Source organism: Pogoniulus pusillus, chromosome 27 (assembly GCF_015220805.1).
Source record: "Pogoniulus pusillus isolate bPogPus1 chromosome 27, bPogPus1.pri, whole genome shotgun sequence".
Taxonomy (NCBI): Eukaryota; Metazoa; Chordata; class Aves; order Piciformes; family Lybiidae; genus Pogoniulus; species Pogoniulus pusillus.
In genome coordinates this window covers 15,257,580-15,283,786 of record NC_087290.1, presented here as the reverse complement: position 1 = coordinate 15,283,786, position 26,207 = coordinate 15,257,580, and the positions used below count along the sequence as shown (strand labels likewise).

At 47.2% G+C, this 26,207-nt stretch overlaps 1 long non-coding RNA gene across 1 annotated transcript; it reads left to right on the top strand.

Annotated features, from left to right (window-relative positions):
• Positions 1-102: 102 nt before the first annotated feature.
• LOC135187304 (uncharacterized) lies at positions 103-26,207 on the top strand. Its single transcript, XR_010307296.1, has 4 exons — positions 103-650; positions 15,645-15,939; positions 21,501-21,685; positions 25,409-26,207. It is a non-coding gene; the product is annotated as an uncharacterized LOC135187304 (long non-coding RNA).

Below are 26,207 nucleotides of genomic sequence, written 5' to 3'. Positions count from 1 at the left end.
CAAAGCTAAGAGCCGTGTAGGAGCTGGGAACCGGGACGCCTCCCTTCGGGGGCAGGCAGCAGTCGAGGGTGCTTTGTGGCCCCAGTCAGTGTGAGGACACGAGCCTCAGAGAGGGGAGCCTTCCCTTCGCGGGCACGGCCAGGGCCTGGGCTTCTTGCCTCAGACTTTATCTGCCTCACGTCGGAGAGGCCATGGAAAGGTTCTGCGGCTGTTGTCTCTTTAAATTCAGGGCCGCTCCCTCAGGCCATTCCCTGCCTCCCCTCCCCGCCGCGGCCCCTCGCCGGTGCGTGGGCAGGCTGCTGAGGCCGCGCCGGTTGGGATCACCTGTGAGGTGCCCTCTGGCCGCCGACACAGTGGCTGCTGAGGTTCGGTTGGTTCATTTGGATGGTGCACAGGAGAGAGATCGCTGCATGCCATGACATAAAAAGGCAGGACTACTTTTACCTGCTCCAGTCACATATGGCTGAGGATGCGAATGTTTTCTTGGCTACAAGGAACAAGCAGGCCGGGCCTTGGCGCCCCCCCCGAGCAGCTGCCTTTTCTCAGGCAGCCCCCGCCCGCTGCAGCTGCACTGCGGCCTGGGAGATGAGGAGATGTGGTAGCCCCTGAGGTGAGCGGCTCCGAAGCTATGAAGGGCTCCGAGGAAGCTGGTAAGTTGGCACAGAGAGCCAGACTGGCGGCAGCGGCGCCACCGGGCTGGGCCTGCCGAGCGCTCCACCGGGCAGGCGGCTGTGAGGAGAGGAGGTGAAGCCTTCTGTCCCCGGGTGCTGCTGAGCGACAGAGCAAGCGGAGAGGTCCTCTTGCTCTGCTTGCAGGAGGCAGCCAGCGTGAATAAGAACTTAATTTGCCTTCTCCGGTTGCTCAGTATGAGCAGGTAGTGTGCCCAGGTGGCAAAGAGAGCTGATGATGTCCTAACTTGTATGAGAAATGCTGTGTCCAGCAGGAGCAGGGAGGCGATTGTCCCCTTGGACTCGGCTCTGGTGAGGCCTCACCTCGAGTAGTGCGTTCAGTTTTGAGCACCTCAGTACAAGAGGGACGTTGAGGTCCTGGAGCGAGTGCAGAGGAAGGCAATGAAGGTGGAGAAGGGCCTGGAGAATAAATCCAATGCGGAGTGACTGAGGGAGCTGGGGATGGGTAGTGTGAAACAGAGGAGCCTGAGGGGAGGCCTCATGGCTGCCCACGGCTACCTGGAGGGATCATGTGGAGAGGCTGCTGCTGGTCTCTTCTCACAGGTAAACAGTGATAGAGCAAGAGGGAATGGCCTCAAGCTGTGACTGGGTAGGTTTAGACTGGACGTTAAGGATTATTTTTTCACAGAGAGGCATTGGCATGAGCTGCCCAGGGAGGTGGTTGAGTCACCAGCCCTGGATGTGTTTAGAAGTCGTCTGGATGTGATACTTGAGGATATGGTTTAAGGGTGAACTTTGTCAAGCAGGACTAACAGTTGGACTTGGTGATCCTGGGGGTCTTTTCCAACCGGAATCTTTCTGTGATTGCTGCCAATAGCCAAAGTAAATGCTTCAGAGGAAGCAGGAACAAGACATTCCTTAGAAGGCAATTTTTGGAGTAATCTGCCCATGGGGATCTTTGTCCCTCTCCCATTTATTCCTGTTTATGTGAGAATTTATCTCTTAAAAACCCATATTATTGCTCCCTGCTCATGTAACTGACATACAGCAAATGTAACTGCAAATGTTCTTGCTCTCAGGTACATTCCTGGCCCTTTCTTGCAAGTCTGCCTCTGTGAATTGAGCATTATTATGGCGCAGGGAGCTCCCCAGGTGGTTATGCACAGTGCATTAGAACAAGAGGGTTTCACTTATCCTTATATGTGTGCTGCCATTCAGGTTTATTGACTGTCCCTTTGTTCTCTTTTTATGTGAGAAGTGCAAATAGGAGCACTGATATGTACCTTCCTTCTACCATCCGTTATTTTGTATGCTGCCATTATGTTGCTTTTTACTCTGCTCATCTAGAAATTAAAATCATTTCAGTTCTAGCTAGAGTCTACTTCTAACTCTCTCCCATCTCAGAAACACTCTCCTCCTCTCTTTCTTATGCGTCCTTTGAGAGTGGGGAGAGGCACTGATGCCAGAAGAGGACCTCCTTTTCCTTCCTGTCTTGAGTGTTTGGACACAGTTCTCTGCTGCTTTCTCACCTGATCCTTTAGGATTCATTTGGTTAGGGTTTGGGGGGTGATAGTGTACATGGGAAAGACCCAGTGGAGGACTGTGGTAAGCTGCCCATGGTCCTGCCTGGGTTTTCTCTTCAAGAGGTGACAGCTGAGCTAGATTTACCAGGTTTTCACAACCATCACCTCCTTCCTCCCACAGAGTCCTACCCCAGGCTGTGTCCAGGGCAAGGATCATTTTCGTAGACTCATAGAATCATTAGTGTTGGAAGAGCCCTGTAAGACCCATCAAGTCCAGTTGTTTTCTCACACTCTTCTGGCCTTGGTGGTGTCCTTGGCCGTACTTGTCACACCCCGTGAGGCTTTGCTGTTGCAGACACCTCCTCTGTCTGCCATGTGTGGTGAGCAGCTCTGGAGCTGATGGTATTTTGAGACAGGGCTGGGAGGGATGCGACATTTGCCGAGTCCTCGTTTTGCTTTTGAGTGCTTCATTTCTTGGTTAGTGCCTCACCCATGACCCTTCTTTGCTTTCACAAGTACTCTTTCACAAAATTCTTGATCAAAACTTTTTGTAGGTGTCCATACCAATTGTACCTGAGATATCTCTACTCGCCAGTACCAAAAGCTTTCAAATGGATTAAAGGGGTAGGCTTTTCTTTTCTACAAGCTGCTTGGCTTTGTTTCCCCACTCCAGTGAAGTGTTTTCCCCTGCTAGAGCAGGATGGGGCTGAAAGAGAGGAGAATAACTGACCTGCCACTGGGCCAGCACACCACATGGTTTGGCACTAGTGCCATTTGGTTGCATTCAGTGCAATACAGGGCCAGTTAGTGGACAGCTGTCTTTTGGGGATGCAAATTCCCATCACCAGCGAAGAGGCCATTTGTGATCCTGGTAGCACAGCTGCCTCTTCCCTGGGTTTTCTCGGGGAGCACCAGCAGCGTGGTGAGGTTGTGCTGCCAGCTCTCAGCGAGCCTCAGGGAGAGTGAGCCAACCATAGGAAACAGTGACCCGGAGGGGTCTGCTGTTTCACTCGCTCTTGTTACATTGTCCTTGTAATGCTTCCTGTTTTCTGGATGAGATGAGCACCTTGGGGAGAGCCAGATGGGAAAATGCTGGATGCTGTAAACGCACAACAATGGTTTGTGGTAGTGCTGAACTTCCAAATCAGTGCAAGGAAAATGCTTGGTCACATCAGCTGAGCTGCCTGGTACCCAGCTGAGGCCAGGGAGAGTTGAAGGTGACACTGAAGCATCAGCTCAGCCCCGACTGCATTTTCCTCAGTGTAGTTAAGAGCCTGGCTGTGGGGACCAGGGCTCATGCAGCTCCCTTACTCTGTGCAATCTGGGAATATTAGAGGTTATTTGAGTTGGTGGTTTGAAACTTTCCATAGGTAGAGGTCATCAGAGGTGTGGGAAAGAGTCATGGAGGGTGTGTGCCTTCACCCAGCATTACTCCTTATCCAGTCATTACAAGACTTTGTAAATAGTCCTTCCCCAGCCTTCCTGTAGGTCTCCTTCAGATACTGGAAGGCCACTCCAAAGGTCTCCTGGAAGCCTTCTCTTCTCCAGGCTGAAGAGCCCCAACTCTCTCAGCTTGTCCTCTAAGCAGAGCTGCTGCAGTCCTCTGAGCATCTTTGTGGCCTCCTCTGGACTCACTCCAACAGTTCTATGTCCTTTTCATGTTAGGGACTCCAGAACTGTACACAGTACTTAAATGGCATAGCATTTCCTCTGCCAAGTCCCCAAGATTGGGTAGGTCAAAGGGTAAAAGGATGCAGAGGTGATTTTGCTGCTCAGGAAAGGGTCCTTCCACCCCTCCTGGAGCACAGGCCAGTGCAGCAGAAATGCCTGGCTTTCCTGGATCCTGGGCATGCTTGTTAAAGCAGCTCCTTTCAAGTAGGGGAAAAAAAAAAAATCAACATTCACTGTAAGAATAAAAGGACTAAGAACAACAGGGGCAGGAGAGGAATGGTTCCTCCAAAATTTGAAGCTGGTGTTATCTGTTAGAAACAACAAAAGGAACTCAAAGCTGGGAGAGGGAAAACAACAAAATGTATGAAAGCAAATTACTTGAATGGAGCTCTCAGAAGTGACAGTGATGTTTCATGCTCCCTATTGCCTTCATTTCTGTTCCTGAGTGAAACAGGAGAGTGTGCTTTAAAGAGGAGCGGTGTCTCAGCAGTCTCCACATGGGTGCTATTAAGAGTGGTTGTGTTCAGCAGCTGTGGTGCTGGTCTGAAAATCATAAGGAACTCACAGCCCACATGTAGAGCTGCCATAGGAAGGTGGTGTGTGGTGGGTTTTGTTAGTTTTTAATATAGAAAAGGGGGGGGGGAGCCTGGCTTTATTCTTGAAGTTCATTAGAGATGTAAAAGGCAGCAAGATCTCTTGATTCACTTAGTGGCTTCATGGTTGTTATTATGTGTCCCTGGAGCCTTCTCTTCTCCAAGGTGAACAACCCCAGCTCCCTCAGCCTGTCCTTGTAGCAGAGGTGCTCCAACCCCCTGATCATTTTTGTGGCCCTCTCTTCTGTGCACAGAGGGTATCTTGAAATGGTAACAAAAAGATGAGGTGGTGAAGTTGCCGTCCCTGAAGGTGTTTAAGAAAAGCCTGGATGAAGCACTTAGTGCCACAGTCTAGTTGATTGGACAGGGCTGGGGGATAGGTTGGACTGGATGAGCTTGGAGGTCTCTTCCAACCTGGTTGATTCTGTGATTTTATGATTCTATACAAAAGCAGATGGGAATGGGAGATTCAGCAACAGTATTATTAAAAAGGTTAAGATTTTAAAATGAGTATCTTTGCTTCCTGCAGCCAAAATGGGCAGGTGGTGGTGGGACCTTACATGCCATTGGTGGCTTCCAAGTGTAGCAGTCCTTGACTAGCATGTCAAATGGCAGCTTCCAAAATCTATTTCATCAGGACTTTGCCTCTGAGAAGTTTGCTGAACAGCTTTTTAAACTGCAAATAGTGAGTTTTCAGACACAGTAGGACATGAGACAAATCTGAGCAGTCCAGAGAGAGAATCATAGAATCAACCAGGCTCCCTCAGCCTCTCCTCATAGGGTTTGTGTTCCAGGCCCCTCACCAGCTTTGTCACCCTTCTCTGGACATGTTCCAGTACCTCAACATCTCTCTTGAATTTAAGGGCCCAGAACTGGACACAGTACTCAAGGTGTGGCCTGACCAGTGTTGAGTACAGGGGAAGAATGACCTCCTTTGTCCTGTTGGCCACACTGTTCCTGATACAGGCCAGGATGCCATTGGCTTTCCTGGCTACACTGCTGGCTCATCTTCAGCCTAGCAATACCCTCAGGTCCCTTTCTTCCTGGCTGTTCTCCAGCCACTCTGTCCCCAGCCTGTAGCACTGCTTGGGGTTGTTGTGGCCAGAGTGCAGAACCCTGAAGAGCTGAAGTTGAGGCAGTATTTTAAGAAGAGCAAGAGGCAGGCCAAAACAAGGGAGTGTCAGCCTGACTTTGATCCCTGTGAAACAACAGTGATGGGAATGATTGTGTTATAAAGAATTGAGTAATAAAGAATTGAAAGAGGCTAATAAAATTAAATGCTAATCAGGCTAGCTTTAAGTAAAATGGATCTTCTCAAACTAATTTGATATCTTTTTATGAGATCACAAATCTGGATGACAAATGAAATGGTGTTAAGGTAATAGACTTCTGTAAGGCACATGACTTGGCACTGTCTGCTGATATTTGGAGGAGGAAACAGGGGTGATATAATTTTGACACGGCATATGCTAAATGAATTAAAACTCACTTAACTGATGTAATTAAATGAGGAATCATCTTCAAGAGGCTACATGTTTTGTAGGGTCCTCCACGTAATGAGTCCTGTCTTGACATGATTTAACTGCTAGGTCTTGACTGGGAAACTTGCTTCCTCTCCCCTCCCTGCCCCCCCAAATAAAAAAAGTGTTACTGACACTACTTTATAGCTGAAAGAAGTGCTGGACTGCAGGAAATACTGACTAGGATGATTGCTCCTACCTAGATTTTTCAGAAGATGAGGTACAGCAAATTGGTCTACAACTACCTGAAGGGACATTGTGGTGCTGGTCTCTTCTCACAGGTAATTGGAGACAGAACAAGGGGGAATGGCCTCAAGCTGAGACTGGGGAGGTTTATATTGGACATTAGGAAAAGGTTTTTCACAGACAGAGTGGTCAGGGACTGGAATGAGCTGCCCAGGGGGGTAGTGGAGCCACCCATCCTGGTTGTGTTTAAGGGTCGTTTACTGGCAATGCATCAAAAGAAGCATTGCCAGCAGGTGGAGAGAGGTGATTCTGCCTCTTTGGTCTGGTGAGATCTCACCTGAAAGACTGTCTCCAACTCTGAAGCCCCCAACACAAGAGAGATATGGACCTGCTGAAGTGGGTCCAGAGGAGGGCCACAAAGATGATCATCAGAGGGCTGGACAACCTCTCCTATGAAGACAGGCTGAAAGAATTGGGGCTGTTCAGCCCAGAGAAGAGAAAGCTCTGGGGATACTTTGTATCTACATTTCAGCTTCTGAAGAGGACCTAGAAGAAGGCTGAGGAAGGACTGTTCAGAAGGTCTTGTAGTGATAGGACAGGAGGCAGTGGTTTTAAACTGGAGCAAGATAGATTTAGGTTGGACAAAAGGAGGAAGTTCTGCACAAGGAGAGCAGCAAAACACTGGAACAGGCTGGACAGGGATGTGGTTCAGGGCCCATTCAAGATCAGACTCAATGTGGCCCTGGGCATCCTGATCTAGTTGGAGGTGTCCCTGCTGACTGCAGGAGGTTAAGGTCCCTGTCAACCCAATGCAATGTGTGACCTGTCTGACTGCCAAGGCTGGTACAGAGGTACATGGTGTTTGCTTTACCCCGAGAGTCGTTAGCCAGCAGAACAGCCCTGGCGCGACTGCGCCGCTTCCTCGCAACTGGCAATTTTTAATTCAAGCTTAGAAATTCAGTCTGTTGATTTCAGACAAAAAATTAATTGTGGGAGTTCCATTAATTAAAAATAACCAAACACCATGTGAACAGTTCCAGCTTACTTTCCTGGGTTCTGGCTCCAGCCCTGCCTGAGCTATGGGAACTCTGCACAGTGACCAGTGGCCAGGTTGCTTCCATCCCTGTCATCTCGCTAGGGTTGTGCACATCACCGGCACTAAGAAAAACACTCCTTTATCCAGACATGTAATTTCATACCCTGGAAGGCAATTAAAATGCAAATTAAAAATGTTAATTAGAACTGTTTCAACATCTATTCTAATGCACAAGAAGGGAATTCTGTAGAGTGTGCTGAGAAAGATGCATTGTTCCTCAGGCAAAAACCTCCCACCACTCGTGCTCAGCAGTGAGCAGAAAGAGCTGCTGTGTTTGAAGAAAAAAACCCAAACCAAAACACACAGACACACAAAAGGAAAATAAAGTGCTGAGGTCTGATCCTGATCTCAAATGCTGGGATAAAGTCAGGGGAGTGGCAGAACGTTGTTGATTTAATGAGATCAGAACCAAGTGGAAATGTTTACACTGAAGGAAGGTGTGAAAGGATACCCACCTCAGAATGAAATATGTGACACTGTTTGACTGGGTTTGGCTGAGCTGGGCTTAGTTCTGCCCACAGCATCTTTCTAGTGCTGTGTTTTGCAACCGTAGCTGGGTGTTGCTACCATGCCAGTGGTTCAGCTGCTGCTGAGCAGCACTCACACAGCACCAAGGATGTGCTTTGCCAACATTCACCATCCCAACAGTGAGCTGAAGGATGGACAGGATCTTGGTAAAGGACACAGCCAGGCCAGCTGACCCAAACGGACCAAATAAGCATTCCATGCCATATGACATCAGCTCAGATATATAAGCCAACAGGAAGTAGAGAAGAATGGTATTTTTGCTCTTGCTTCTGCACATGGCCTTTGCTTTTGCTCCTTTAATCTCCTTCTATCTTGACCCAAGGGTCTCTTGTTATGTTTTCCCCCTCCTCTATCTGTCTAAAGAGGGAAGCAATAGAATGGCTTTGGTTGGCATCTAGCCCCCAGATAGGGCCAAACCACCACAACTATTCTTACTGTTTCCCTCTCCTTTTTATGTAGAATTGCAGCCAGTTTATGTGTAGTGATAAAGAGAGACACTAAATAGTGTCTGTCTTTTTTTAGTTTGAAAAAGAGGAAGCTGAGGGGAGACCTCATTGCTGTCTACAACTACCTGATGGGACATTGTAGAGAGGCTGCTGCTGGGCTTTTCTTACAGGTAATTGGAGACAGAACAAGAGGGAGTGGTTTTGAGTTGAGACTGGAGAGGTTTAGACTGGACATTAGGAAAAAGTTTTTCATGGAGAGAGTGGTCAGGGACTGGCACGAGCTGCCCAGGGAGGTGGTGGAGTCACCCATCCTTGTTGTGTTTAAGGGCTGTTTGGATGTCGTGCTTAGAGGTATGGTTTAAGGTGAATCTTGTAGAGTAGGGTTCTAGGTTAGACTTGGTGATCCTGAGGGGCTTTTCCTCCCTGGACGGTTCTGTGATTCTGTAAATAGTGTGAGGCTCAAACGCAGTGGATGGCAGCTTGGGGATGACCTGGTTTAAGTGAGGATTCAGGAAGGAAAGAGAAGGCTGTGCTGTGGTGCTCAGCCCCTCTGACTTTGGCCACATGGCACCAGAAACAAGTTTTCGTCATGACAACAGCTCAATAAATGTACCCTGGAAAGGCTCCCTTCTGTCTTGAATATGCAGTTGCTTCACTAAAGCTCATCCCAATACACCCTGAAAGACAACTTGGATTCTTCCCTTTCCCACTTAACATCTACCTACATCAAAGCCAAAGTCTGGATGTGCCCAGAGCTGTGATGAGGTTGTCTTTACAGCTATTTGAGCAGCGTGTTGTACCTGCTTATTTGGAGATGATGCTGTTTGTGTTACTGCTGAGAATTCATGCCAGGCATAATTTTGGGGTGTTGTGAGGCGATCACATTTACATATTTCAAGTATTGATATCATACCAAATTCTTTTTATTACTCTTTTCAGGGCATAATAATGCCTTTTCCATTGCATGACAGTCTTTAGCAAAGAAAAAATCAAAACCAGACAAAAACTATTAGGAAATGGAATTTTTTTTTTGTTGTTAATTTGGTTTTCATTTTCCCATGTTTGGAGCACTCTTTACTGCTCATGACCTGCTGCCTACCAGCCAGATAGAAACAGTAATTGCACAGAGGTATAGACACTTCACATAGTAATGCCTTAATCAAACAACTGACTGCATTCTGAAGAAGTTTGATTATTTTCCTCCTGTAACTCATTCTATTTCCAGAATTGCCTCGCAGGCTTTGTGCCAGCTGCCAGGGTAGAAGATGGCCTATATGAATCTCTTCCTTCTCTTTCTCCTCTGTCCCTTTGCCTAGCCTCAGCCCTCTGTCTTTCCCTACTTCATCCTTTGAGAACAGAGATTATTTCTGCTCTTGCAGACTCAACACCAAGCCCTGGGGCAGAGAAAGCTGGTGCGAAGTCTGCAAACCTCTTCCTTCCCTCTACTCACTAATTCCCATCTTTAATTTCCCTTGTCCTGCTTCTTCACACTTCCAGCAAACAGCTTTTGTGTGGTGCCTTTCCACGCTGCTCCTAAGGCTCTCTCTTGGAGCTGCCCCCTCCCCCAAATCCAGCCTCTCTGCCGCTTGGCAATAGCAGCAGACTGGCCTCAGGGCAAGGATTGGAAGAGGCCAGGGAGCTCAGGTGGGCTGCAGGATGTGCTAATGAGCAGCACATGTTACTGCTGAGACTCCATATTTACAGGGGCTTCCACAGGAGAAGAACCTGAAAGGAAAGATGGAAGAGAAAGCAAAAGCAGAAACAGACACTATTGCTTCTTCTACAGTTCACTCCTACATGAAATTCACTGTCATTGTAGAGGGATATTTATCTTGCATGTTAATCGTCTGGAAGCCCTGTGACGCTCGCTGCTGTGAGCTTTCTTGCAGTGCAGGGTGGCAATGGCTGGTACTGGTGGTGACCTGCTCCCCCGGGACAGGCTGTGACTCTGCGGGCCTTTTCCACAGCTTGGTGGCCAGTATCTCTGAGCAGGCAGCACGTATCATTTGTCAGCGGCAAGCTGGAGGCAACTGCTCACCATCCCCCTTTTAGAGCTGCCATACACAAGCAGTTGCTTTGCTGAGCAAAATAGCAGTGGGTGCAACTTCGAGGTGAAGGTGTGGAAACAAGAGGGATCTGGTGGGTGAGTGACCTGGCAGTGATGGAATGCTTCTGTCCAGCTGCAGATTCATTAGTGACTTCAGTCTCCTTCAGTTAGTTTATTCTGCTCTGGAGTGAAGGAATTGAGACTTGCAACACTGTGAAAACAGTGCTGAAGGATCCTTTTCCCTTTAGCTTTGGCAGATCTTGTCTCCAGCTCAGAAAAGATACAGGAGCAGTTCCAGGGACTGCTAGTTTTGGGGAAAGAGCAGCAGCGAAAGGCTGAGGCTAGGCAGAGGGGCTGGCAGTGCTCTGAGGGGGAGCAGGTTGCTGTCCACTACTGGGTCCATGTCTGCTGTTCCCCAGGCTTTGCAGGAGAGGAGAGGCTGCTGAAGGTGGACACCTCCTCTTGATTATAGAGTGTGGTTGGCCTCTCTTCATGCTTCATGAGATTCCTGACAGCATTAATCATAGCATCATCAAGATTGGAAAAGACCTCTAAGACCAAGTCCAACTGTCAAATATGATCAGCTCAGTCAGACTCTCCATGCTCATCTGCTGCAAAGCCAAGCGTGAGGGCTGGGCCTGCAGCCAGGAGGCCATGCTGGGCCTTGCTCCCAGGTGTGTGCCAAAACCTGTGCAAGACTCTGAGGGAAGGGAGGTGAGAGGGGTGAGGCACTTCCCTCTTTTCTCTCCTGAGCCTGGAGGAGGTACCCCAAGCAATGCTACAGGCTCAGGGAAGTGTGGCTAGAAAGCTGCCTAGCTGAAGGGAACCTGCAACTCAACATGAGCCATCAGTGTGCTCAGGTGGCAAAGAAAGCCAGTGGCATCCTGGCTTCAATTAGAAATGCTGTGTCCAGCAGGAGCAAGGTCGGGGATTGTCCCCTTGGACTTGGCTCTGGTGAGGCCACACCTCGAGTGTTGTGTTTAGTTTTGGGCACCTCATCACAGGCAGGATGTGGAGGTGCTGGAGCCAGCACAGAGGAGAGCAACAAAGGTGGGGAAGGGCCTGGAGAATAAATCTTACTAGGAGCAACTGAGGGAGCTGGGGATGATTAGTGTGAAACAGAGGAGGCTGAGGGCAGACAGCATGGCTGTCTGCAGCTGCCTGAAGACATTGTGGAGAGGCTGTTGCTGGTCTCTTCTCCCAGGTAATTAGTGATAGAACAAGAGGGAATGGCCTCAAGCTGCAACTGGGTAGGCTGAGACTAGATATTAAGAAAAATGTTTTCACATAGTGGTCAGGCATTGGAATGAGTTGTCCAGGGAGGTGGTTGAGTCATGCTGAAAAGTGGTTTGGATGTGCTGCTTGAAGATATGGTTTAGGGTACACCTTGTAGAGTAGGGTTATTGGTTGGACTTGGTGATCCTGAGGGTCTTTTCCAACCTGGATGCTTCTGTGATTCTGTGATTTGGAGAGAAGAGTCACTGATGGCTCCCTGCAGCTTGATGGCCAGCAAGTGGCAGGGAGGAGCCTGTCACCTGCTGTGGCTGTGTTTTGGTGGCAGCAGATGCAGCCTCACAGAGAGTGCTGGCAGAGACCTGTGCTGCCAAAATCCCTCTGAGGTCTGGTGCTCCTCCTCTCCCACCCAAAGCGACAGCCTGTGCTGCTGGCCCTGGGGACAATGTGGCAAATCTGCCAGCAGCAGAGAGGGGATTGCTGTCCTCCCCTTGGACATGATGTTTCTGAGACATGCATTGATGTTTGATTTTTCACAACCTTCTCAGCATTGCTACAGCCCTTACATACAGCAGTGGGGGACCATTCCTCTGGGATAATGCTCAAGCCCACTAACATCATCTGCCTCACACAGGAAACATAGGGGATCTCTGCCAGCCTCTCCTGGCTGGGTTGCTGACCCCTGGTTAGAAGGAGCAGCTACGAAAAAGAAAATAAAAGCCCTCTTCTTGTACAAAATTTATCCATCCAGCACTTTGCAGGTTTGATAGGAAAAATCACCTTGGTTATGTCCAAATGCTGGCAGCTGAAATTCAGTCTGGCTTTTTGGGGTTTTATTTTGAGGTTGGATAAATAGTTGGTAAGTGCTATCTCTGCCTTTAAGAACTCACTAAAAAAAACCAGCAGGATTTGATTTGTTTCTGTAGCAAAAAGATTGGTTTTTAATCCCTTTGGAGTTGTTGGGTTTGATACTCCTGCCAGCCAAACAAATGAAAACTCTTCTGGCAGGATGTGTCAGGAAACAGAGAGAAATTTGTCCCCTCACCTCCCCTGAAGATGGAAATGGTGGAACAAGGAACACAAAGTCTTGCATTCCTCCATGAAACATAACTGTGCTCTGTGTTGGAAGACAGCACAGAGATGGAAGTCTTGTACTTGATATAAAAAACTGGAACAAATTATCAAATAGGAGATGGTAAAAGCAAACAAACCAAATTAACAAACTAACCAAACAAACAAACCAAACCCAATCAAACAGAGAAAAACAAACCACAACCCCTCCCCCCCCCAAAAAAAACAAACACCCAAACCCTGAACAGCACTACCCAATTATCACTGTAGAGTCAAATCCACCATTTGAAAAATAATTAAAGATCTTATTATAAATTTAGGTATTCCAAATAGCAATTAATTCCTTAATTAATATGAATGATTAATTCAGTACTTGAACTGTATGAAATAATAACAGAAATTAAACCAGGCATCTTGTACCTGACTGGGGAGGAGGAAAGAAGGTTCCATTAAGGAACAGAACAGGCAGAGGCTTCACACCAATTACAAGGATAAAATTAAGCAAAAATAGGCTAATTGGATCTTAAATGGGGCTAAACTGGATCCCTCCTGGGCTCAGCTCAGTTGCTGAAGCACAGTTACCTATTGCAGTTTGAGATGCCCTCTGACACTGGAGACATCCCCGTGGGGCTGACAGGTTGTTAACACAGGACGTGCCATGGTGGCCAGGTGGGAACAGCTAACCTCTGCCTGTGAACAAGGACCAGCCTGCTTTAGTCACTTGCTGATACAGGCATGTGTATTCTTAAACCCACTACTAACAGAACTAAGAATTTTGGTGTGGATTTAGTATGAGGGGATGCCCTTAAATCATGGTAGTTTCAGTCTCCTCTGTTAATAAAAGATCTCAGCAGCAATTTCAGGCACTCACACATAGGGGAAAAAAAAAGCCCAGGAAATATACTTTTATGTTACTATTTCAAATATATCTCACTTAAACTAGAATTATTTTGTAAAGTATGCATTACACAAACCTTGTAAGCTTAAAAAAAAAACACCAAACACTACAGAACATCCAACCTGAAACCTCCACAGGTTTATTCAAATATCTTCAAAATGCCTCTTGAAAGGTCCACACACAAAGAAACATTTTCTCAGGGAAAAAAAAACAAACCACAACTTGCTTCAAAGCATTCTGCTCTGGCAGTCTTGCAGATTCATTGCAATGGTTCACACATTCACTGGAAAGAATAAGTCCAAGTGCCAGGTTCTGCACTTTGGCCACAGCAACCCCATGCAGTGCTACAGGCTGGGCACAGAGTGGCTGGAGAGCAGCCAGGCAGAGAGGGACCTGGAGGTACTGGTTGACAGCCAACTGGACATGAGCCAGCCGTGTGCCCAGGTGGCCAATTGCATCCTGGCCTGGATCAGGAACAGCGTGGCTAGCAGGACCAGGGAAGTCCTTCTGCTGCTGTACTCAGCACTGGTTAGGCCACACCTTGAGTGTTGTGTCCAGTTCTGAAGCCCTCAATTTCAGAATGATGTTGAAATGCACCAAGGCTGGTGAGGGGTGAATGGCTGGAAAGCAGCCCTGAGGTAAAGGGCCTGGGGGTCTGGGTTGACAAAAACCTCCACATGAGCTGGTGCACCAACTGTGTCCTGGTCTGCATCAAGAGAAGCCCAGCAGGACAAGGGAGAGAATTCTCCCCCTTGACTTTGCTCTTATGAGACCCTACCTGGAGTACTCTGCACAGTTCTGGAGCCCCCAACACAAGAAGGGTATGGAACTGTTGGAGTGAGTCCAGAGGAGGCCACAAAGATGCTCAGAGGGCTGCAGCAGCTCTGCTATGAGGACAGGCTACAAGAGTTGGAGCTCTGTGGCCTGGAGAAGAGAAGGCTTCCAGGAGACCTTGGAGTGGCCTTCCAGTATCTGAAGGGGGCTACAGGAGGGCTGAGGAGGGACTATTGACAAGGTCTTGTAATGACAGGATAAGGAGTAACAGATTTAAACTGGCAGAAGGCAGATTTAAACTGGATGTTAGGAAGAAGTTCTTTACAGTGAGGATGGTGAGACACTGGCACAGGTTGCCAGGGAAGTTGTGGCTGCTCCCTCCCTGGAGGTGTTCAAGGCCAGGTTGGATGGGGCCTTGAGCAACCTGTTCTAGTGGGAGGTGTCCCTGCCTATGGCAGGGGGTTGGAACTGAATGATCTTTGAGGTCCCTTCCAACCCAAAGCAGTCTATGATTCTATGATTCCATTGAGGCTCATTGAGAAACAGGATGAGATTCAATAACCAAGGCTAATGTATTAAAAGTAGTACAACAGGAAAATGCCAACTGAGGAAACTCAACAGTATGTCTTGTAAACTTTTCTCTGAAGTTAAGAGTGTACCATTAACAGCATGCATAAAATTAAGGCCAGAACTTGCTTTAAGTGTCTTGCTTTTTGGAGACATCTTAGGGAGCATTATTTTGACAAGGCTAATTGTTGTCTTTTTTCTTCTTTGAACAGTGGAGTATTCAAAATTAATTTCCCTCACTCTGTAGATATAATCCACAAGACAAAACCACTGCCAGAATTGTAAAGCATCTTCTGCTTTCTAATGAAAAGATACCAAAAAGCCTTGCACTATTATTTAATACATTAATAGCATTTTAATATTGTTAATCAGTCCCTGTCTTTATCTACACTTTCCTGCCTCTGACCTAATCCTACTGTACAAATGCAGGGAGACAATCACTATAATCTGTTTTGAAGATAAGGTTCTACCATAGTGTTATGGAAGGTCAATGTAGGCCTAATATATGTCCTGGCTTGTCCAGGCATGATCCCTTGCCCACCTCTTCCCTCTGCTGAAGTGGGGAGCAGCATGGGAAAGGAGCCAAAAAGCCTCTGACACACCCAGTCTGAGGGTTCAGGACTGGCCTAGATTTGATCTGGGCCTGTGGTAACCAGGTACAGTCACTTGGCCTGCACTGTCCCAAGTATGGGTAAAGCACAGCCCCTGGCATCACCCAATACAGGTAGTTTTGGCCAAGTGCCATGCTGGCTGGCTGATCTCTGGGCCCAAACGGAGCCATCGAACTCAGGCCCTGAGTAAAATACATCAGCAAAGTGGAAACAATCTGCTCTGATCTGCCTCATTGTGCTCTGCCTTGCAGACCAGTTTTGCTGTGTAACAAGATTTGATGCTACAAGTTTTTCCACCTGGAAACTGCCATGTCTTGGTTTATCAGGGAAAGGCATTAAATGCCTCCATGCTGCAGGCAAGAATCGTTGCTGAAAGCTGCCCAAGCCAGCATTGCATCCCTCTGCACACCTGCAAATCTCCATGCCAAGTCCAGAGCCCTGGAAAGGACACAGTCTGCCCAAAGAGGAATGAAGACCAGGTCAGAGACCATCTAACCCTCAGCATCCTGCCAGAGCCCTGAGGAAAACTGCAAAAGCCTCCAACAGGTACCAAACCCCTCCAGATGTTTTGGGTACTGCCTAGACCTATAATGCAGCCCCAGGAATCTGGAGACACTAGCTTGTGAGTAAATATTCTGAAAAGCCTCTTTGTAATGAAAGGTCTGGTTTGGTTCTCTAACTGTAAACTCCATTCTGCCTCCTGCTTCAGCAGAAAGAGCCTCTCGAGTCCCCCTAGAGGGCAAGCCGCATATTACAGGCTCACAGGATGCTAAGTGTTGGGAGGGACCCAAAGAGATCATCGGGTCCAACCCCTTTGCCAGAGCAGGGCCATACAATCTAGCTTGGGTCACAGAGAAACACATCCAGACAGGCTTCAAAAGGCTCCAGAGAAGGAGCCTCCACAACCTCTCTGGGCAGTCTGTGCCAGTGCTCTGTGACCCTTACAGTCAAGAAGTTCCCTCTTGCATTGAGGTGGAACCTCCTGTGCTGCAGCTTCCATCCATTGCTCCTTGTCCTAGCACAGAGAGCAAGCGAGCAGAGGCTGTTCCCCCCCTCCTGACACCCAGCCCTCAGATATTTATAAACACTGATTAAATCCCCTCTCAGTCTTCTCTTCTCCAGATTAAGAAGCCTCAGGTCCCTCAAGGTTCTCTTTCCAGTTCAAAATAATGCTTGTATAGTTCTAGTTTTTTTCTGAACTGTTCTCAGCTGCTGGTTCCCTGTGTGTAAATACCCACAACCACACAGTCAAACCTTATAACTAAGTTTTCTGGAGAGATTTAATATTAATGAATAATTTTTCATAGTTTGTTGTGTTTTTTTGCCTGGGCATTAATATAGAAATAAATGCAATTAAAATCAATTAATATTCATAACACATAATATTGCAGAATGCTGAATAATGCCTATTCAGTTAGGTTGATGCTGTACTCATGAAGAACCTACAAAAAGACAGGACTTTCACATTCATTCCAGTGCCTTGGGAGAGCAAGAATTGATAACACACCTTTCTCTGGCTAAAACTTCTTTACAACATAACTCAGTGATTCAGCTTCACTCTCTTAGCTTCCTCAGAATATGAGCAAATCAAACCTTCATTTATTATCTCTTACCCTTCCCATGCCAATGCTGGCCCCCTGGGATGCATATCTGAAAGCCCATATGTATAGGGGTTCTGTCTGCTTGCCCAGCTAGCACTTGGGAAATGGGCAGCACCAAGGGGGATAGAAGCTAATTTAGAGAAAGTATTTCTGTCCTGGTGTGACACAGGCTGCTCTCACAAGACAGCTCCACCCAACCCCAAAGACTGGGAGTGAAAGTAACACAGGCAAAAAAGCCCCTGTGGTTGAGATAAGGAGTTTAATAGAAGTAATACAATGTGCAGTATCCTCTGCTGCTTGGCAGGAAAGTAAAAGCAGCAGCAGCAGAAGCCAGCCATAAAATTACCTCCCAACCTCCCAAACCTGCAGCCAGCCCAGCAGAAAAGACAAAGAACCAGAAGCAGCAACCAGAAATAGGAAGCCTCTTCTGTTACAATCTGAACTTCAAGCCCTGTGGTCCTTTGCTCCAGACAGCACTTTCATTTTCAAGCTGGCATTGCATCAGCACAGTTTTGAATATTCATCATGAAATTCAGTGGACTAAATCCATGACAGCACATTTAAAGACTTTTGATATCACAGGGAGCTGAGATACGGAGATGGAGAGCAATTGGCATTGGAATGGGCTGCCCAGGGAGGTGGTGGAGTCACTGTCCCTGGAGGTGTTCAAGAAAAGCCTGGATGAGGCACTTAGTGCTATGGTCTAGTTGACTGGATGGGGCTGGGTGCTAGGTTGGACTGGATGATCTTGGGGGTCTCTTCCAACCTGGTTGACTCTATGATCCTGTGATTCCATGATTCTATCTTCCTTTCCATCCTCCTTGGGTGATGTGAGGAAGCAGAAGGAATAATCTAGTCATTCAAACCATGCAAACCCGTACATAGCTAATAATGCCTGTAATGCACTCAGCGCTCGTAATGTCCATGGGCCAAATGCTCAGCCTGTGAACATGCCTTCCTAACACTTCAGTGGGAACTCAGTTTGAACAGGACATGGCTGGTTCACCTGATGCTAAAAGCCAAAGAGATGGCTGACTCCCCCTCCCTGGAGGTGTTTACAAAAGGCAGAGTTGTGGTGCTGAGGGACATGGTTTAGCACTGGAGTTGGCACAGTAGGATGGGGTTAGACTCAAATCTTAAAGGTCTTTTCCAACCAAAATGATTGGAAATGGTTTCAATTATTTCACCCAGTGTAAAATGTTCTCATAGTCAGTTTAACCCTGAAAGTGACCAGCAACACACCACAGCCTTCTGTGCTATGCCAGCTGTCATTACTTTTGTGGTAAACTCAGGTTGGAATGGCCCTTGCCCTCATAACAGCTCAGCATCAGATGTGGCTAATGACCCATTGCAAGCAGTACAACCATAAATAGCAGTTCAGGACTGAAGTTTGTAGAGAGGCAATTTCTGTTTCAGTAAAGTAAGTTGCCTAGGAAATAAAGGGATCTGTACCTCCACAAACCACTTGATATCTTGTCACATAGAAGACTAACATCTTTGTGGTAGGATTTTGCAGTCAGAGATTGCTTCTTGATGTAGATTAATGAAGACTTAGTTTTCTGGTTGTGGGTTTGATGAGGTTAGAGTTCCTTTTGCTTAGCTTCTATCATGTTAGGAAGCTTGATGTGAAAGTTGGCAACATTGCTGTAACTGTAAGTGGTAAACTCACATGTCCTGGAGGAACATAACAAATTAAAATGAAATGCAAAAGATCCCCATCTTCACTCCTTCCCCCCCCTGAGCCTGGGCTGCTAAGGCATTATCTATGCAGTCAGAGAGCTGCAGTGGCAGACAGGGAGCCTCAGACATGAAGATGATGCAGCCTCATAGATAGGTCTTGTTCCTCAGACTTCACAGAGGAGCAGGCAGGGATTCAGATTTCAGTTACGTGCAGTGCCAGAATACACCTCATTCCCACCAGTCCTGACTAAATGGAGACTACAAGAGCAGCTCTGTGACTTGTATAATTGAACAGGGCTGTATCTACCACTCGCCAAACCAGCTTCCTGCAGTACAAGGAGCAAGGGGGTTCAGAAGCACACCTTGTAACTGCTCACTGCAGCCAAGCATTACCTTACCGTGGCTGGATAAGACAGCATGTGTTTGTATGATCATAGAATGAGTGAGATTGGAGGGCACCTGAAAGATCATCTGCTTACAGTCCCCCTGCTATGGGCAGGGATGCGTTCTGCTAGACCAGGTTGCTCAAGGCCCCATCCAGGCTGGCCTTAAACACTTCTCTGAGAGGGGACTTGATAACTTTCTTGGGCAACCTGTTCCAGTGTCTAACCAGCCTCACTGTCAAGAATTTCTTTCAACTATCTGGTCTAAATCTACCTACTTCCAGCTTAAAGGCCTGTCACTACAAGTCTTTTTTATAACTCCAACTTTCTTGGAGGCCACTTTAGGTACTGGAAGGCCACTACACCATCTCCCAAAGCCTTCTCTTCTCCAGACTGAACAGTCTCTGCTCTTGCAACCTGCCCCCACAGGGAAGGTGCTCCAGCCCTCAGATCATCCTTGTCGCCCTCCGGTGGACCTGCTTGATGTCCTTGTGTTGGGGGCCCCAGGTGAGGTCTCACAAGAGCAGGGTAGAGGGGGAGAATCACCTCCCTCATCCTGCTAGTCACACTTTTGATGTAGCCCAAGACATGGTTGGCCTTGTGGGCTGTAAGCACACATTGCTGGCCAAGCCACTCTCCATCATTTATCAGCAGTCCTGGCTCACTGGAGAGGTCCCTGAAGACTGGAAGCTGGCCAATGTGATTCCCATACACAAGAAGGGTCATAAGGAGGAGCCAGAAAACTACAGACCTGTGAGCCTGACCTCAGTGCCAGGCAAGGTCATGGAACAGGTCATCTTGGGTGCCATCACAAAGCACCTACAGGATAGCCAAGGGATCAGGCCCAGCCAGCATGGGTTTAGGAAGGGCAGGTCCTGCCTCACCAACCTGATCTCCTTTTATGATCAGGTTACCCGCCTGGTGAATGTGGGGAAGGCTGTGGATGTAGTCTACTTGGACTTCAGCAAAGCCTTTGACACTGTCTGCCACAAGAAGCTCCTAGCCAAGCTGGCAGCTCATGGTTTGGACAGATTCACTCTGTGCTGGATCAAGAACTGGCTGGATGGCAGAGCTCAGAGAGTGGTGGTGAATGGTGCCACGTCCAGTTGGCAGCCAGTCACAAGTGGTGTTCCCCAAGGATCAGTGCTGGGCCCAGTCCTGTTCAATATCTTTATTGATGATCTGGACGAGGGCATTGAGTCCAGCATCAGTAAGTTTGCAGATGACACCAAGCTAGGAGCAGGTGTTGATCTGTTGGAAGGTAGGAGAGCCCTGCAGAGGGACCTGGACAGGCTGGATGGGTGGGCAGAGGCCAATGAGATGAGATTTAACAAGGCCAAGTGCAGGGTTCTGCACTTTGGCCACAATAACCCCAAGCAGCGCTATAGGCTGGGGACTGAGTGGCTGGAGAGCAGCCAGGAGGAAAGGGACCTGGGGGTACTGATAGATAGTAAGCTGAAGATGAGCCAGCAGTGTGCCCAGGTGGCCAAGAGAGCCAATGGCATCCTGGCCTGCATCAGGAACAGTGTGGCCAGCAGGACAAGGGAGGTTATTCTTCCCCTGTACTCAGCACTGGTCAGGCCACACCTTGAGTACTGTGTCCAGTTCTGGGCCCCTCAATTCAAGAAAGATGTTGAGGTACTGGAACATGTCCAGAGAAGGGCAACAAAGCTGGTGAGGGGCCTGGAACACAAATCCTATGAGGAGAGGTTGAGAGAACTGGGCCTGTTTAGCCTGGAGAAGAGGAGGCTCAGGGGTGATCTTATTACTGTCTACAACTACCTGAAGGGACATTGTAGCCAGGTGGGGGTTGGCCTCTTCTCCCAGTTAACCAGCAATAGAACAAGGGGACACAGTCTCAAGTTGTGCCAGGGTAGGTATAGGCTGGATGTTAGGAAGAAGTTTTTCACAGAGAGAGTGATTTCCCATTGGAATGGGCTGCCCAGGGAGGTGGTGGAGGCACCGTCCCTGGGGGTCTTCAAGAAAAGACTGGATGAGGCACTCAGTGCCATGGTCTAGTTGACTGGCTAGGGCTGGGTGATAGGTTGGACTGGATGATCTTTGAGGTCTCTTCCAACCTGGTTGATTCTATGATTCTATGATTCTATGATTGCCAGCTCATGGTGAGCTTTTCATCAGTCGACATCACCAATCAAATGTAACGTCCTGGCTCTAAGAACATGTTAGCTTATCAGATCTTTCTTCTCAGTTAATTTCATAGAGTACTTCTTTGGTGTTTAAAATCCAAATGCCATGGCATCAGCCCCCCGAGAGCCACTCCATAAGTACAGGCATGTGTATAGAGTGAGAGCTGCGTAACACATCTGCAGCAGTCACAGCAACTGATGGCTTCCCCACAGACCCCTGATAAAACCCATGAACATGGGACAAAAACTGACTATTTTGAACAATGACAACATGAATATTTTTCTTTGTATTTCAGACAGAGCAGAAAAGTTTAATTTGGATTGAACCAAAAAGGAAATTAACCAAATAACAGCAAAATGTGATTTCAAGGAAAACAGAAGATTCGCATCCTATGACCTCCTTCAGAGTTGTGCCTTGTTTTTAAAGCCACAGGAAAGCTCAGTGCTACAGAAGGTGATTATACAGAAGCCACAAAATCAAGTAGGTACAAAGCTTATGAAAAGCAAAGTTCCCCTTTTTTGGCTTCCTTCCTTCTTCCCTCCCTCCTTTTCTCTTTATCTTTCTCTTTCTCTCTCTCTTATGCTTCCTTCCTTCCTTCCTTCCTTCCCTCCTTCCTTCCTTCCCTTCCCTCCTTCCTTCCTTCCCTTCCCTCCTTCCTTCCTTCCCTTCCCTCCTTCCTTCCTTCCCTTCCCTCCTTCCTTCCTTCCCTTCCCTCCTTCCTTCCTTCCCTTCCCTCCTTCCTTCCTTCCCGTCCCTCCTTCCTTCCTTCCCTTCCCTCCTTCCTTCCTTCCCTTCCCTCCTTCCTTCCTTCCCTTCCCTCCTTCCTTCCTTCCCTTCCCTCCTTCCTTCCTTCCCTTCCCTCCTTCCTTCCTTCCTTTCCCTTCCTTCCTTTCTTTCCCTTCTTCCCTCCCTCCCAGTTTCTGCTATATTGGCAGGGTATTTCATGGTCTGTTTCTATAGTCACTTTATGCATGGACTTCCCTTTCTCTTTAATCTCATGATACTCATTGCCTAGTATTCATCTATCATCTCCTTCAGTTGAAGAATGTAACTCCTTGGGATCAAGCTCTGTGTATCCAAGTCACTGGTGAATTGGCCCAATTTGCTAAAATGTTGATAACCCCAAATGGAAAACCCAGAAGCTGACAGTTTAAGAGCTGTTCTTGAACAAAATGAAAATCAAGCTAGAGATACAAAGTGCATGTGATGTGCCTTGGCATAGCCTTGTCAGCCTCTTCTCTACACCCAGAACTCTAAGAAAAGCCCAGAAGAAGCTCTCACTTGTCTCTAAAACCATCTGGCAGCCAGGACTGGTCAGCACACCTTGCACCTTTTCCTGCCACACACACCAGCCCCCCAGGCTGCACTGAAGAGGCAAAAGAATCCCAGTAAACCAGCTACACACAGGCTGCTGCCCTCTGCCCACGGTGCCACTCTGGGGCACAAAAGATCACAAGGGACTCCCAAATCTAGCTCTCATTGCCCAGAAGGAAAGAGATCAGCAACAGCATCCCCATCAAGTTGTGTAGTAGGAACAGTGCCAAATTTCAAAGCTGCTCATTCAGGGAGCCTGCTAGGTTTTTAGGCTATTTCTGACTGTGCCTAATTAGTTTGGATATGGTTAGTAGCAGTATTGTATAGATAAATTACATTACCAAACTGTTTTCCACTGTGGAACAAACAGCTTCCTGCCAAGGAAGGAAGACAGTATCATTCGGAATTATTGAGTAGTCACTACCAGTAGGAAGGGTAAGGTAAAACCATTAAGTTTTGCATCACAGAACTTCATTATCTTACATAAGGTTTCCATTATACACAAACTTTATGCTGTAGAATTCCATCACAGTATTCAGTAATTTTGAAGTCCCCATGTAGCTGTCTCAAATAATGTTTCTTTTATTTATTCTCTTCTGGAAAAAAATAATGAAATTCTCAGGCTGTGTTCTGAGCACCTTTATATAAGGTAATACTCAGTGAAATTGCCTCATAGATCACTCAGTCCATTCCACATAATAAATGTACAGAATCACAGAAGAGTCATGTCATAGAATCATGGAATTGTTTCCATTGGAAAAGAGCTTTAAGATCACCAAATCCAACCATTATCTAACTCCACCAAGTCTGGTGCTAAACCATGTCCCTCAGCACCACATCTCTGCCTCTTTAAAACACCTCCACAGATGGGGATTCAACCACCTCCCTGGGGAGACTGCTCCAGTGTTAAGAGAATCCTTTCTGTGAATAGATTTCTTCTAACAGCCAATCTAAGCCTCCCTTGGTGTAACTTGAGGCCATTTCCTCTTGTCCTATGAGTTATTACTAGGAAGAAGAAACCAATCCCCACCTCACTCCAACCACCTCTCAGGGAGTTGTAGAGAATGAGAAGGTCTCCTCTCAGCCTCCTATTCTCCAGACTAAACAACCCCATTTCTCCAGCTGCTCCTCACAAGAGCTGTTCTCCAAACCCTTCCTTAGCTTCATTGCCCTTCTCTGCACCCACTCCACCACCTTAATGTTCTTCTTGCAGTGAGATGCCTCAAAACTGAACCCAGTACTCAAGGTGTGGCCTCACCAGAGCTTCTCTGGTCTCACTGGTCACACTATTGCTGAAAAAACCAAGATGCTGTTGGCCTTCTTGGGCAGTGTTGGTTCATTTTCAGCTGCCAGTCAATCAACACCTCCAGGTCTTTCTCTGCTGGGCAGCTCTCCAGCCATTCTTCCCCACTTCTGTGGTATGGAGTTGTTGTGACCCAAGCACCTGGCTTCGCTGAATCTCATCATACATGCAGATGTCCTCACAAAGGCACAGGAAATCTTCTCTCTAGAGTGAATGCAACAGAAAAGCAGCACAGCCCAGCTCTTCTAAGAGTAAAATCCAAGGTCCTTCCAAATCAGCAGGTGTTCAGCCATCAGAACCAGTGTAATTAGAAGCACATAAAAGCTCTTAAGGAAAAGCAGACTTAGATAATGGCTGGACCTGATGATCTTAGAGATCTTCTCCAATTTCAATGATTTTATGATTCTATCAAAACAGTATGCCATCTATTTACTGAACTATCCCTGGGCATAGAAAAGGTGCTGTGCTGGGGGGGGGGATGGGAAATTTGTACATGCCATAAATATCCACAAGGAAAGCCATGCCCTCCTGTTTTCTGGAGTAGCTAGTTCTGGGTAGGGAGGTCAATTTATAGGACTAGAGGCAGCTCCACTCTGCAGTAGCAGCATACTGCCTGTAGTAAGCATACACTGGATGTCACTGACCCAGGGCCAGACATTCCTATGGGCTGAGGTATCACAAAGAAAACAGAATGCATTTGAGGATGTACAAAGCACTTTTCAGGTGCTAGCAAACCTAGGAAGGCTGACACTAGGATCTCTCATAGCTGCTGACACCCTTTGCCTTGCACATGTTCAGCATGCCACTCCAGGAATGTTGGATGCTCTTTCTTATTTCCTATTGTTTGCAGGCACAGAACAAGCTGTTGCCATCTGAGGAAAAAAGAATCTATAGCTAATGCAGTAAGTGAGCTAGCAATGGGCCAAGGTTTAGATTTACCAGCCCTGACAAGTTGTTTGCATCTTTAATTTGCTCAATCTGTTGTTTCTTCATCAGTAGCTAAACATCTCTGTGTAGAGGCAGTCAGAAAATCCAGGCATGTTCTGGGCATGGAGTAATTCAAAATACTTCATTTTTCAGTTGTAGGTTTGGTTGTAGCTAAACAGTGTTGAATAGATAGGTGCAGCTACACAAGGTGGGTATTTAACTTTTCTCCCTGCAATGATTTCCCTCTCACCTTTCTGTCAATTCTAGCAGTATGGTAAGAGGCCAGGGTGGCAGTGCAGGGGATCATAACTACCTGAAAGGGGGCTTGGTCTCTTCTCCCAGACAACCAGTAACTGAACAAGGGGACACAGTCTCAAGTTGTGCCAGAGGAGGTCTAGGCTGGGTGTTAGGAGGAAGTTCTTCACAGTGAGAGTGATTTGCCTTTGCAATGGGCTGCCCAGGGAGGTGGTGGAGTCACTGTCCCTGAAGTGTTCAAGAAAAGCCAGGATGAGGCACTTAGTGCCATGGTCTAGTTGACTGGCTAGGGCTGGGTGCTAGGTTGGGCTGCATGAGCTTGGAGGTCAGCCCATTCCAATGCAAATCACTCTCTGGCATAGACTTCCCTTTCTCTTGTTTAATACCTTCACTGTGTTTCACAGGTAATGTTTTCAGCCTATGCAAGAAATGAAAATCCTGAAAATCCATAAAGCAACAACACTTAAACTCTTTCACCTTACTAGAGAAGATGATGTCTTGGGATATTCAGGCTGAGAAGACAGGTATGGGTCCTGCACAGCATGGGTAGCTGGCTTAGTTGAAGTTGCAGAACTGCTTGCACAGGAAGAAATTGATGACATCATGACAAGTTCTAAGCTGAACTTTTTCAAGAAGTGCTGATACTTCAACTGTCCACCTCTGATGACATCCACTGAGTCCCAAAGCTTTCCAAACTAATGAATGAGCACAAGATGACTTCTGTAAATGCTGCTTTACAACAACACCCTCCCCATATCTACTAAGGATTATGACAGTACATACAAAAAAGAAAGGGAGGTGATGCCTTGGAACAGAAGGGGTCCCAGGGCCCACCTTATTAACAAAAAAATGATCACAGCCTCTCTGCAGAAGCTTGCACAAGGCTGGGAAAAAATGAAAGAACGATTTCTGCAGGACATTTTTTAATTGAATTGGGCCCTTAGTGTGCTGTTTAAACTACTAAACCCCATGATTAGACACAGTGTTTGAGCTGCAGCATAGGAGAACAATGCTTTAACACGAGATGTAAATCAAATACATGGTGCACCTGTATTTGTACTAGGCACCATTAAAGCAGATTTCTCATGTTATTAGGTGCACCTAAGTTATGCCACCATCTCAGGAGGCCATTAAGGTTCCTCAGTTATTGTGTTTGCATCAACAAATTATTTCACCCTCAGGGCAAAAATGAATCAGCACAAA